Source organism: Thamnophis sirtalis, unplaced genomic scaffold (genome assembly GCF_051295495.1).
Source record: "Thamnophis sirtalis isolate CommonGarterSnake01/CBP01778 unplaced genomic scaffold, rThaSir2_p1.2 scaffold_11, whole genome shotgun sequence".
Taxonomy (NCBI): Eukaryota; Metazoa; Chordata; class Lepidosauria; order Squamata; family Natricidae; genus Thamnophis; species Thamnophis sirtalis.
The window spans coordinates 24,047,303-24,059,744 of NW_028261391.1; the positions used below are offsets into that span (position 1 = coordinate 24,047,303).

The window sequence follows — 12,442 nt, forward strand, 5'->3', positions numbered from 1 at the left end:
CAGTCCTGTTGTTCTACCCGATTTAAACCCTAGCTTTTAAAAAGTGCATTTTATATCGAAGAATGACATTAAATCCTGATTTCTGTCTTCAAGATTTTATCCTGGTCACTTCATTCAGCATGATTCCACTGGCTGGTATCATAGGCTGATAAATAGTAGCAAAATTATTTCTGAGGGATAAAGGAGATTCATTCTGGCATGTTGCTGTTATATTACAAATATTGTATTTAGTAGAACAATAATGCTATAAAACTTCAGTGGGGAATTCCTCTCCTCTTTCTCTCCATTTATGAAGGGTCCAGCTCCCCAACCATGTCACTTCTAATTATCTTTGGATAAAGTTTCTTCAGCTGGAGCCCATGATGCTTTGCTTTGAAACGGCACTCTCTTCAGGCGAATTGAATAACATCAATGGGGTGTTTCTATGGTTTCAGCCAGGCCAAAACTGGACAGTGATGAAAAGGTGAAACTTAAGCTGGCTGCTCCTAGAGGTCACCGTTCCCCCATTCTAGCCTCCCTTCCTTCAAGCTGTCTGCAAAGCCAATGTATCAGATTGACAATAATTCCTTTTTGCAACCCCTAGGATAAAGAAAAGAGTGCCACTTCCAAAACCTGCACTCTTTCTTAGATGCAAGGCTGCTTTGCATATATTAAACATAAGAGCTGATGTGATCTGCCGGTTAAGAATCACTCAGATCTGACTGCAACTGAACTTCCTACTGCTGTAGCCTCAGGCGCATGTAATGACTGTGCTCAATTGCACTAACATTTAATTGGTTTGTTTAGTTTTAGTTTGGCTTGCTTTATGTGTCACATGAACCAGTCATGGGTGATACATCATAATCTATGGTTAAGCAGTACTGGATACAAATTAAAAGTGGTTGATTTAGTAACCATGGTTTAGGGTCTTGTGGGAACCCAGATAATAGAATAGAAGTGGAATCCTTTTGCAGCCAGAAAACACATTTAAAATACAAACGCAAAACAATTGTCTAATACAGAGAGTGACATGGTGATACCTCAGGAAGAGACATGGCTAATAATTTTGTCCAATTCTTTCTGTGATTCAGGATGTGGGATTAAAGCAAAGTCAATGTGTTAGCCTACTATAGGCTTAAAGCTCCTGTTGAATTAAAAAAATAAATAAAGCAAAATACTGCACGCTGACCATCTGTGATTTGCCACAAATTTCATTATGTAATTTTGGGAAACTCCAGGGATCACAAAAATGGGATTGGGGCTTTGTGGTTTATAGTTCCCTCCTAGACTCCCTGGGACATGTTCCATAGAAAATGTGTCTAGCTTTGCCTTCTCTGTGGATTTAGATAAACCACTTAAGATCGCCTTATGTCGGTATTTCTCAACCTTAACAACTTGCTAGGAAATTCTGGGAGTTGAAGTCCACATGTTTTACAGTTGCTTAGATTAAGAAACACTGCCTTATGCCATTGCAAATTAGAATCACCATTAAAAGGTTGTTTCCAACATAATATATAATACAGGGGAAAATATTTCGAATGATAGGAATATCCCATATAAACTGAAGAAACAGGTATTTTTTCTTAATTTGTCATGTAAATTAATAGAGCAATTGACAAGGGCAGGATGAAGCAGGTCTTTTCTAGTTGGAACTGTGTTTTGTTTTAAAAGAGAGCACTTTCTTCACTAGAGAGCGATCCCACGCATTTAAAGCAGCAGTTACATAAACAATACACCCCAAACTTTCTTGCCTCTTTCTTATTGGCGGAGAATTTGAAATAGGTGAATGAGAGCCGCTTGGTTCTCCCAGCAGACTTTGAACCAGCAAACAATAGAGGCAGGTTGAATTGGACAGAGGCGAGAATAATCTGGAATTCCTGGTGCTGGATTATACCAATCCTGGGCTTTTTAAAATGAAAGTAAAAAGCAGTGGCTCTGCAGCATTTTAAAAACGGGCATGAAATAGGAGTTTGCAGCCAGTGATGTAGGACACATATCTGAGTCTACCTACACTAAAACAGATTAGTGCTGTGCCGTGTATTCTGTTTTTTTTTTAAAAAAAACAAACAAACCATTGAGTTAAGTGTGGTTTGCTTTTTCCCCAAACTGAATATAATACAGTGACATTTTCGTAAGATGTGTCCAAAGATTTTGCACTTAATTTAGTGATGAGGTGGCCCGTGCGCATGTAAAGGGTCTTGTCTTACAGTTTTTTTTCTTCTTGAAATAATTAATAAAGCCTCTCTTCTCACAATTTGTACAATGGGCAATCACTAACAATAAAAACACAGTGCAAAACCAAGAATAATTCAACGAAATCAAAGATAACACAGATTCTAGGCTGTCAGTGAACATATATACAAATACACCTACCACAGAATGGACTCCCTTGCATTTCGGTCCAGAGTGCTAGAGAGAAGCCCTTTTTATGTGTGCTTCCGCAGAATACTAATATGGTAAAAGAGAAACAGAAGGATTTCATTTCAGGATGGGCAGCCAAACAGATTGCAAAGGAATGGAAGCTGTATAGTAATTGCTTTACCCTTCTGTTCAGTTGTCTCTGAGATTGCTTGGAGATGTTCTTGCAATTTCCTTGGCAGGGTTTTTCAGAAGTGATTAGCCATTGTCTCCTTCCTAGAGCTGAGAAGAAGTGACTGGCCCAAGGTCCCCCAGTTGGCTTTATGCCCATTGTGGGACTGGAACTCTCAGTCTCCCAGTGTCTGGCCAGTGCCTTAACCACTACACCTTCCTGTCTCTCTATACCAATAATATCACTAGCTTTATCTAGTACTGCTGCACCTCGGCCAGGGGCTGCACTGCTACCTTGGGCAATTTTGCTAAAGCCACTTTTGATGCTATCTCCAAGACCTATAGTTATCTGATCCCGATCTCTGGAAAGAAACTGTCTTCACTAAATCTCCTTATCACAAGTTCCCTGGTCATCTGGCGAAGACCCAGAGACCCACCAGAGTGTCTGTGCAAAGAACTCAGGCAGCTGCTGTGGCAACTACCTAAAAGATCCTGTATATTATCAATAAAGTAACCTTTAAGTTTAAAAAAAAATATCACAAGCTTTATCTGTTTTACAGTATGAAAGGAGATTCAGAAACACCAACAAAGGCGCTGTCAGAGGGTAGTAGGAAAACAAAATTTCTTGGAGAAGAGAACTTGCCAGAACCTGGAAGACAAATTTCGACACAGTATTACTTTTTAAAATTAACTAATAGCAAGCAAATGAAACAATATAGTTACTCTGTATGGGTGGACGTTGCTTGTTTTTGTTTTAATTTACAACATTTACCTCCTGTGGTGTTCCACGTGGCATTCATGGTACCTTCATATCTTATTCTTACACTGAATGAGGCAAATTAAATGGAGGAATTGGTTTGAATTGCACAACCATTAAATGGAGGAATTGGTTTGAACTATGCATTTGTTGTTCATGGTTTATCAACTAAATCACAATGGCTGAGTTCATTAATCTATAATTTAAAATGCTTAAACCACAATCAATGAATTCATAGGACACACTCAGCCAAACCAAACAATCTTTGGGATGACTTCATGAGCTGACTAAATGAAGATTTAAAGCTGTCTAATTAGAACTATTCCCTGTCTTAATATTGATCCGCTACATCAAACTGATTGGTTTTGAAGAATGCTAATTTTGGTCTGCAAGTATATAGTAAAGCAAAAACTATAAAGCCCTACGATTAGTTTAAGGGAGATACAGAAAATGGAATGGGTTAGCAGCATTCTAAAGAATTGTTAAATTGTATCACTTACATCCAAGGTCAATGTAATTCTGATGTATTACTAGCTTGGACAGGACTAGAACTCACAGTCTCTTATTTTCTAGCTTGATGTCTTAACCACTAGACTAAACTGGCTCATAAATATACATGTATGTATAAGCAATAAAGGTGGCACAGTGGCTAAGATGCTGAGCTTATCGATTAGAAAGCTCAGCAGTTCATCAGTTTGAATCCCTAGTGTCACGTAATGGAGTGAGCTCCCGTTACTTGTCCCAGCTTCTGCCAACCTAGCAGTTTGAAAGCATGTACAAATGCAAGTAGAAAAATAAGGACCACCTTTGGTGAGAAGGTAACAGCGTTCCATGCGCATTTGGTGTTTAGTCATGCCGGCCACATGACCACGGAGACATCTTCAGACAGTGCTGGCTCTTCGGCTTTGAAACAGAGATGAGCACCACCCCTAGAGTCGGGAACAACTAGCACAAATGTGCGAGGGAAACCTTTACCTTTAAGCAACATATCAGCATGCCAAGTAATTATACATTCATGTGAAATAATTTCTAGAGATACCTTAAAGCAATTCTTATTAACATTACTGCAATATACTCATTAGTGAAAAGCAGAAAAAGAGTTATTGATGTCACATAGCCTTTTATGTCTCATTTCTCCCATATATTTTTCTTTATTGAGGTTAGTGTCCCAGTTAACTAGACAGGTAGTGTGGTGTAGTGTAGTGGTTAAAGGTGCTGGGTTAGGAAAACCTAGGTTCTATTCCCCTTAGGCATGAGAGCCAGCTGGATCTTGGCTCAGTTATTTCTTCCCAGCCCAAATAAGCATCAGACTGTACAACTGGCTGGCTGAAACAAAGAAACACAGACATCTAGATTACATGCAGATGAGATATAATCTACTTGTTATTACAGTATAAGCATGGTTGCCTAAATGTTATGATTAAAAGTCAAGGAAGTCATGGAGTTACGGTATACAATATATTGTACCTTTTGTGTTTTCACAACTTACTGAACCATAACTACATGCACTAGTTTTGTGAGACACAGCCAGGCTAAAATCAGGTTGATAAACCTGTATTTCGTGTGTGTGTGTGTGTGTGTGTGTGTGTGTGTGTGTGTGTGTGTGTGTGTGTAAATAAAGATTTTGGGCTGGTCTGAATGATTGTGTAAAGCCAACCCTAAAATAGGTAAATAATACACAACTACATTTCCCCTAGTACAAATCTTTTGTGCGCTCACTGTGCCATGGGGAAGCAGATTTAAAATATTCACGCCATTTCCATGTTTGACCCGGGATGGGGAGTGGGGATTGGGGCTTTTAATCAGATTTGAGCCCAAACTGGCAACCAGGCACCATACGCTATCAAGCAATTTAATCCCCAGCAGTTTGCAGGAGCCATTCCGGATTCAAAAAACAAACAAACCGCCGCGCTCCGAGTTTTTCTCCTCGCCTCCGCGCGCCGTTGGGGGTGGCTCGCTGTGTGTTTGAATGAGAAAGCAGGTTGTGGCGGCAGCCGAAAGGGGGTGGCTGGAGTCTTTGCTGCCTGGTGCGCGAAAGTCTTCAAAACCATTTCAGCAGCAGGAGGAAAACAAGAGAGAGAGAGAGAAAGAAGAGGAGAAGAAGAAAAAAGAAAAGAAAAAAAGGCGCAAGGAAAGGAGGAAGCAAGGAACCTGCGGAAAGGTGGGTCTGAAAAGAGCGGGGGCTGCTGTACTGGATAAAGGAGGAAGCTGCAAGGGAACTTTAGCAAAGCTATCTCCAACTGGACGCCCTCCAGGTATACTTGGGTCTCCTAACAAACACCCCCCCACCCAATGCCTGGAAAGTATGAGAGTGGGACTACTCAACACATTTGGAGGGCTTGGGGGAACAATTGTTTCGCAGGGGGAGCCGGGTGGTCGCGGCATGTAGAAAGGAAGAGTAGGACATCCTTTGTGCTCCTGGAAACCTCGCAGGCACAACCCCCCCCTCCCCCCGGACAGGTTTGAAGGCGGTCCCCTCTTCCTTCGCAGCCCCGAGGGTGCCACCTTGCAAAAGGGGCAGCTTCCCCGGGCGGCCCACCTGCACGTGTCCCGTCGGGATGGCGAGGAACTCCGCTTAACTTCTGGAGCGCCTCCTTCCAGCTACCGTTGAGCCCCCTAACTCCCCCGTGATGAGCCACCCTCGGCGCCGGTGATCGCGGAGAAAAAGCCTCTTGCTTCCGAGGGAGCCTCGATCCCCCGCACTCTCCGGCCTCGCCCCCTTAAATAAGCAAGGCTTCCTTATTTGTATTCCTTAGGGTCGTTCTTCCCTTACTCTCCGGCCCAATGCGCCTTCCCTGGGAAGTATTGTTAAGATCTCTGGAGGCCACCTCAAGGAAGAGTGCCTTGGATTGCAGTCTGCAAAGTGGTGGCAAGTATTGGAGGCTTGCCTTTCCAGCTGGCCGGGGGCAGCGGGAGTGCTTTTCCTTGACCATTTCTCTTATACTTTTAGAAGAGACAAAAAGCCGCGGAGGGGGCGGAAGAAAGGGGAGGGGGCTGGATTGTGGAGGCTGCTTATTATCTTCCATCTGTTTACTGAGATCTCTCTCTCTCTCCCCTTAGTCGCTAAGTAGCCTCATGTGGATTCACTCCCCTCAGAAAACCAGCCTCCCTTGATCAATCCTTCCCTTCCCCCCCCCCCCCCCGTCTCCCCAAACTTATTGAGGGGAGGGGAGAAGAAAGGTGACTGAGAGCTCCCTTTGTTGTGTTAAATAAATCAGCCTCTGCAGAGACCTTGGCTGCAACAGGCAACAAGCAAAATGAGCTGGTGTGTTTGTTCCCCTGTATTAAAAATTAGGCCAACGTTCTCTACAGATGCCTCTTTCTCATTGACTTGAGTTTAGCGTTTGTTAAGTTTTGGATGTTTCTGCGTTGTTAAATTTGGTTACCCCCCCCCCCCTTTAGTGGTTGTTTGTGCTAAAGTGAGGGGCTTTGTATTTGAAGTCATAAATAAAACAATGCTCAGGTTTTTGAGCACTCAAGGAATTGATCAGGCAGGATGAAGGCCTTATTAAATTGGAATTACTTATTTCCAGGAGTGGTTGATAATAGGCATCAGTTGGATCCAAGTTACTAAAATCTAACTTTTGGAATAGTGTAGCCTGAGTTTTGAACTCTAATGTGAGAGACTGAATTTAAATTCCCCTTTCTGACCCTGTATCAGGAATGATTGGAAAAAACAGAGGTTTTAGCCCTGATTGTACTATAAAGTAGGCATAAAAAGTTGTTACATGGAGTAGCTGATAAAAATTCATGCTTTAAACCAGTGGTCCCCAACCTTTTTATCGCCGCGGACCAGTCAGCCTTTGATAATTTTACCGTGGCCCGCTGAGCGTGTCGATGACCAGCGCTAGTAGCGTAGCCTTGCGCAGGCACAGTTCAGTATGGCTAGCGTAGATAGCGTAGCACAAACTGCGCCTACACAAGGCTACGCTACTAGCGCTGTCTACGCTAGCCCTACGTAGCTGCGCAGGCGCTCTTAGGTTTTTTTCAGGAATCGGCCGGCCGCTGCAGCGATCATGGCCCCCGGCCGCTGCAGCGATCATGGCCCCCGGCCGCTGCAGCGATCATGGCCCCCGGCCGCTGCGCGGCCCGGTGCCAGGTACTCCACTGCCTGGCACCGGTCCGCGGGCCGGGGGTTGGGGATCACTGCTTTAAACCACCAAAGATATTTAAAAGAAATAAAGCGAATAGTTAATGTAATATTAAGCTTATTTGCTCAGAAATTAAGTCCCTTGATCTTTAAGGGACTTAGTTGTGAGTATCTGGTAATAGATAATGTATCCAGAACTTTGATGAGCTGAAAGCTTTGTATACTAATAATATTAAATACTTAAAAGACATTTTATTTAAGGTGATGTCATGACCTTAAAGGCAGCTTTAGTGTAATGAAAACCTTAATGAATAGATCTCTGCACAAGTTATATAATTGTACATGTGTAGATCTACATTAACTTCACTAGGATTTAGGAATAGAAAAGGTAAAGGTACCCCTTGCACATTTGTGCTAGTCATTCCCAACTCTAGGGAACAGTGCTCATCTCCGTTACAAAGCCAAAGAGCCAGCGGCGTCTCCGTGGTCATGTGGCCGGCATGACTAAACACCAAATGCGCATGGAACGCTGTTACCTTCCCACCAAAGGTGGTCCTTATTTTTCTACTTGCATTTGTACATGCTTTCAAACTGCTAGGTTGACAGAAGCTGTGACAAGTAACGGGAGCTCACTCCATTACGTGACACTAGGGATTCGAACTGCTGAACTGCGGACCTTTCTGATCAACAAGCTCAGTGTCTTAGCCACTGAGCCACCACGTATATTATATTATATTATATTATATTATATTAATTATATTATATTATATTATATTATATTATATTATATTATATTATATTATATTATATTATATTATATTATATTATATTATATTATATTATATTATATTATATTATATTATATTATATTATATTATATTATATTATATTATATTATATTATATTTATTATATTTATTATATTATATTTATTATATTATATTATATTATATTATATTATATTATATTATATTATATTATATTATATTATATTATATTATATTATATTATATTATATTATATTATATTATATTATATTATATTATATTATATTATATTATATTATATTATATTATATTATATTATATTATATTATATTATATTATATTATATTATATTATATTATATTATTATATTATAAAGAATATAGGGACTACTTTATATGTCTTAGATTTCCTAGATATCCATTGGTGTCTGGTCTAGCTTAAATCCATCTGACAGTACAGAAGATTCAGTGTGCATATTGTTCCTCCAAGAATGCAATATTGCTAAAACCGGGCATACCCTAGCTTTAGTGATTCATGTACTTCTCATGGTTAGACTACTGCAGTGCACTTTATATGGGGCTGTCCTTCAGGAGGACAGATACAGTTGGCTGAAAATGCAATGAAAAGATACAGTTGGTTCAAAATGCAACGAGTGACCTGACTGCTGAGAGAAGATGCAGCAGCATCATAGTTACCTTAAGATAGCTGCACTGGTTACATCTAACCTCCCAACTCTAGTTCAAGATGCCGGCTTTAACCTTTACTTTTGTACTTGCAGGATTACCTCTCTCAACAAGGACCATCCTGCCTTGTGCATTCATCCTGAGATAGGTTGAATGTACAAGGCAGAATGTGAGATGTGGGTGCTTGTAGACACTTCTTTCTTTATAGCGGCTCCCATGACTTGGAACACCTTGTCACCAGAGATGAAGGAGCAGAGCAGCATCTCATTCCAGTGGGCTTTGGGTACAGACTTTGGATTTGAACTACACATGCAAATTTTATTATGTGAATTATGTTAATGTAAACTGCCTTGAATTATGGTTTTGCAATTGATTGATTATGTGCCATCAAGTTGTTTTCGACTGCTAATAACTACATAGATAGACATCACAGTAGATAGTGGACCACACAGATAGTATTGCGATAGATAGATATTAAATAGTTTCTGGGTAGAAAAAAGACACATTGTGGATATTGTGGCTTTTCAAATATGTGTACCAAAATAGGAATGTATTTATTTTTATGTGGTGTATTTGCTTCTTCCTGTATAAGAACGTGATCATAAGCATCTCTATACAAACTTATTTCCTTGAAACTAAAGCTATCTTAGTTTAGTTGGTTTGCTGTTTAGATAGGTGCACTTGTGAGTCCTTTGGACAGCAAGGCAATCAAACCTGTCAGCCCTAGAGGAGATCATCCCTGACTGCTCTTTAGAAGGCCAGATCCTGAAGATGAAACTCAAATACTTTGGCCACCTAATGAGAAAGAAGGACTCATTGGAGAAGAGCCTGATGTTGGGAAACATTGAGGGCAAAAGAAGAATGGAATGACAGAGAATGAGGTGGCTGGATAGAGTCACTGAAGCAGTAGGTGTGAGCTTAAATGAACTCCAGAGGATGGTAGAGGACAGGAAGGCCGGGAAGAACATTGTCCATGGGGTCGCGGTGGGTCAGACATGACTTTGCAACTAACAACAGCAACATAAGATTATAACTTTTTTTTTTACTAGCAAGTATTTAATGTTTTTACAGTATTTAATATTTTTTTAAAAAAATGACTCCTTAAATTTCAAGATTTTTTTTGCGAAGACAGCTTGATCCTAAATGGGCATAAGAAGTGTTGCTGAATTAAATGGGAGTTCGGAATAAACATACTGGAAAAAGTAATAGGTCATTACTAGAAGTGCCTTCTTTCTCTACTATCTTATCTTTGGCAGTGTATGACAAAAGATGGCACGTAAATGGGGTTGACACTTTTCAGTCTGTTCTGTTTTGATATTAGATGAAGTTATATCCAAACAATGCCAGCAGTGGTGGGTTTGATTAAGTGCTCTTGTTCCCAAAGGTAACCCAGGGTCTTCTGGGAAGTATGGGTGTCACTTCCAAGTTCTTATCTCCTGCACCATGCCTTATATGTGTTAAATAGATGGATTGTTGTACAGGGCAGGCAGAGCAAAGGGTTAACCTCTTACGAGTTGGTTGATTGCTTTCCCCCTTCACCTCCTATCTTACTACTTTACCCTCTTAAAGCACTGGCAAACTGACAGAGGCTCCAGGAATCTGCTGGAAAGCCCTGTTTCCTCATCTTCTCAAAACAGCCTCCTTGCTCCCTGCTAGCTGTACTTGTTGGTTAACAACATTACATTTGGTCCTTGTCAATATGGTTAATGTCTAGGTTATAGTTCTGGGGGAGCTTAGCCTAGCTTTGTCTTTAAAAGCAGCCAGGCATGCACTTATCAAACCAGAGAACATTTGTTGGTCTCTCTCTCTCCTTTTCCTTGCATCAATTTCCACTAATCAACATAGATTCCACTTCATGGGCATTTGGTGCTGGTAATGATTTCTTGGCTGTGAAACTGGACAGCATTTTTATTGTTTGAGCAACTGTGGACACCATAAGGCAGTTTTAGCCTGAACACATGGTGTTCCAGTTAACTCGTTATTTTCTTTTCACTGCATTGGGTCACTTTTATCCGCAACATTTTATTAACATATGGGAGGAAATTGTGTAAGGTTTGTTCCATGCAGTTCCTAACCCTGCTAAGACCCGGTTTTGTATTTTATATCAATTTCCGTATTTTGAAATGGATTTCATGTCTTCTGAATTGTCATAATATCCTAATTTCCCAGAACAATAGGATTATGTAGACCACTAGAAATAACCCAGTTAGGATAGGAAGCGACTTTCTAGTCATGTCTGTTTAGGGTTATGTAGAGTTGGTTGATATCTTTATTTTAATGGACGAAAATGCTAGAAAAGAAGGTATAAACTTTTGAATTATGCAGAGCTTTTCATCAGGTTAGGTGAAAACACATTTTATTTCAATCCAGTTGGTTAAATCTCTAGTCTGTGTTTTGTTACCTAAATGACAATGTATTTATTGTCCAGAGGATTTTGTAATTCTTAGCATGCTTGGTTTTTTTTTAATAAAATCTGAACATAGGTTCTTTAGTTTTCAGCAAGAGGTATAGTTTTTATTTTCAAAAGCTACCCATAAGATAAAGCAATTATTTAGTAAGATTTTTCCCCCAGTGGCAATTGGGATAAAAGAAATGATGAAATGATGGTCCTAGAACTAAATTGAATGCATTGAAATTATTAATGGCTGTATCAGCTCCTGGGTCAGTTTTCACTGTGGATACTTAGATAAGATTTTTGCCATGAAAGAACCATCACCAGGTTTAAATAGTTCTCCATTACTTCAGAATTTCCTTGCTTTTTATTCCTGTAATCTGTATACTTTTAGAGCGATCTTTGCTGCCACAGATGTTAACTGATTTGTCATTTCCACATTGGCAAGTAAAACAACAAATAATAAAAAATTACGTTCATGATCTTTCAACCACACATTTTGCAAAACGCTTGACAAAAAAGAATGTAACACCTGATATAAAGAAAAAAATGAAATGGAATTTTATGCATTCTGGGCTAAGGGGGGGGGGAGGGGGGAAGCAAGAGTCTGGTGAAGAAGCAGGTTTTTTTAAAAGGCCAGGTGTTGTGGTCATGAGGTCACTGACCTTTAAAAAGCTTTTTGCTTCTTTCCCATTCCCTCCCTTCTGTGTCCCATCATGTGTGATGGGCATGATAATGTGGAAAATTTCACCCACTTTGTTGGCATTTGGATTGGTCCTGATAACATTTTTGTCCAACTGTGAATTAGGAGGCTTTTTTTGTCTTAAATTTTGTACAATAACAGCAATAGCACTTAGACTTATATACCACTCCACAGTGCTTTACAGCCCTCTCTAAGCAGTTTACAGAGTCAGCCTATTGCCCCCAACAATTTGGGTCCTCATTTTATCCACCTCGGAAGGATGGAAGGCTGAGTCAACCTTGAGCCTGGTGAGATTTGAACTGCCAAATTGCAGTCAGCCAGCAGTCAACAGAAGTAGCCTGCAGTACTGCACTCTAACCACTGATCACTGTGGCTCATAACGTAATGACTAACATCAACCTTAAAGAACTAACGTGCTATAAGTCTTGAAGTTAAAACCATCCTTCTAATATTTATAGGATTTATTTTTCATTGATAGTAAGTAATCATGCTGATTGTCAAAATAAGCTTGGTAGGAGAACTAATAGAAATATATTGAAAGTT

At 40.1% G+C, this 12,442-nt stretch overlaps 1 protein-coding gene across 3 annotated transcripts in view; it reads left to right on the forward strand.

The window, feature by feature from the left end:
• Nucleotides 1-5,118: 5,118 nt before the first annotated feature.
• The window catches only part of PLCH1 (phospholipase C eta 1), a 124,028-nt gene continuing 116,704 nt past the window's right edge, over nt 5,119-12,442 (forward strand). For 2 of the 3 annotated variants that reach the window (XM_087725334.1, XM_087725335.1), the window contains exon 1: nt 5,119-5,426. The gene's annotated coding sequence lies outside the window, so the exon portion shown is untranslated. The remainder of the gene's footprint in view (nt 5,427-12,442) is intronic. The other variant, XM_087725337.1, reaches the window with a different exon arrangement.